This window comes from Physella acuta, unplaced genomic scaffold (genome assembly GCF_028476545.2).
Source record: "Physella acuta isolate Inbredline_101_S28 unplaced genomic scaffold, ASM2847654v3 ptg000030l, whole genome shotgun sequence".
Lineage (NCBI taxonomy): Eukaryota > Metazoa > Mollusca > Gastropoda > Physidae > Physella > Physella acuta.
The window spans coordinates 424,602-426,957 of NW_026731550.1; positions in this window are offsets into that span (position 1 = coordinate 424,602).

Here is a 2,356-nt window from a genome sequence, read left to right on the forward strand (position 1 = left end):
GGAGATACGACTTAAAGCTGCGGTAAAGCTGCGGACACACACCCAGAAATGACGAATTAATAATCGCAATCCAGTATGGAAATTGCGCTAAAAACATCAAAGACATGGTTTCAGTTTAGTACCCCAGTAGCTGGGTATTCCCGCAGTTTAGTACCCCAGTAGCTGGGTATTCCCGCAGTTTAATACCCCAGTAGCTGGGTATTCCCACAGTTTAGTACCCCAGTAGCTGGGTATTCCCGCAGTTTAATACCCCAGTAGCTGGGTATTGCCGCAGTTAAGTACCCAGGAACTGGGTATTCCAGTCGTTTAGTTCCCCAGTAGATAGGTATTCCCGCAGTTTAGTACCCCAATAGCTGGGTATTCCCGCAGTTTAGTACCCAATTAGCTGGGTATTCCCACAGATTATTACCCCCAGTAGCTGGGTATTCCCGCAGTTTAGTACCCCAGTAGCTGGGTATTCCCGCAGTTTAGTACCCCAGTAGTTGGGTATTCCCGCAGTTTAGTACCCCAGTAGCTGGGTATTTCCACAGTTTAGTACCCCAGTAGCTGGGTATTCCCGCAGTTTAGTAACCCAGTAGCTGGGTATTCCCGCAGTGTAGTACCCCAGTAGCTGGGTATTCCCGCAGTTTAGTACCCCAGTAGCTGGGTATTCCCGCAGTTTAGTACCCCAGTAGCTGGGTATTCCCGCAGTTTAGTACCCCAGTAGCTGGGTATTCCCGTTGTTTAGTACCCAGTAGCTGGGTATTCCCGCAGTTTAGTACCCCAGTAGCTGGGTATTCCCGCAGTTTAGTAGCCCAGTAGCTGGGTATTCCCGTTGTTTAGTACCCCAGTAGCTGGGTATTCCCGCAGTTTAGTACCCCAGTAGCTGGGTATTCCCGCAGTTTAGTACCCCAGTAGCTGGGTATTCCCGTTGTTTAGTACCCAGTAGCTGGGTATTCCCGCAGTTTAGTACCCCAGTAGCTGGGTATTCCCGCAGTTTAGTACCCCAGTAGCTGGGTATTCCCGCAGTTTAGTACCCCAGTAGCTGGGTATTCCCGCAGTTTAGTACCCCAGTAGCTGGGTATTCCCGCAGTTTAGTACCCCAGTAGCTGGGTATTCCCGCAGTTTAGTACCCAGTAGCTGGGTATTCCCGCAGTTTAGTACCCAAGTAGCTGGGTATTCCCGTTGTTTAGTACCCCAGTAGCTGGGTATTCCCGCAGTTTAGTACCCCAGTAGCTGGGTATTCCCGCAGTTTAGTACCCCAGTAGCTGGGTATTCCCGTTGTTTAGTACCCAGTAGCTGGGTATTCCCGCAGTTTAGTACCCCAGTAGCTGGGTATTCCCGCAGTTTAGTACCCCAGTAGCTGGGTATTCCCGCAGTTTAGTACCCCAGTAGATGGGTATTCCCGCAGTTTAGTACCCCAGTAGCTGGGTATTAGCTGGGTTAGGTGAGCAATGTTTCTCTCACCATAGCCTGTACTTTTGAAGTATATTTTATACGTCTAATAGGTTGTGTCTCTTTTAATTATCGTAATTCATGATTGTAATTCTAAACCTTACAATAGTCAAACCTCTTAATGTAATTAATATATTATACCTCATCTAAAATCCTATTTTCCCAACCCTAGCCCAGCCTAGTTATTCCATTATAGATTGTTGGCATATATAAACGATCTGAACTTTACATTTATGAAAGTTATATCCAAATGTTCACAAATAATCACAGACATTTGTTAACATTTTATTTGCTTCACCAGGGGAGGTAAGTGCTGTGATTTAAAAAACAATTTTCCAATCTGCAGTTGTTTCCCTTGTGTTTAAGGCCACGTATCTGGACCAACCAACCATTTTATTTAACGTCGCCATCAACACGTCATGGTGACGCCGTGTGACGTCGACAAAGGCGACAAGTCCACGTGACAAACGATAAAAATAAACCAGGGGAGGTAAGTCCCAACAAATTCAGCTGCGACACGGATTAGAAAATAAAAGTCTAGAATTCGATTTTTCCCGCACCAGCTGGTAGACTTATTTTTTCAACAACTGCGCAGAGAGGGTGAGCGGAGGGGGAGGGGATTACAGGTAAGGTCACGAGGTGGGAGAAAAATAAATTTTTACTAATATTCAAATCGTAAACACCTTTTTATATAATTAAACTAACAGATTTGCTCTCAACACATTTCATTTATTTATAGTAAATACAGAGAAAAATTAATAAATTTGTTATTGGTTAAGGAAGGTTATTAAGTGTAAGGACTGAGACGCATGTCTGTAAAAATATGGGTGGGGGGGGGGGGCTAATACATAGCCACACGATACTACGTGGCTAAGATTAACACATTCTCCGACGTGTTGCTATTGATTATCATCAGCCGGAC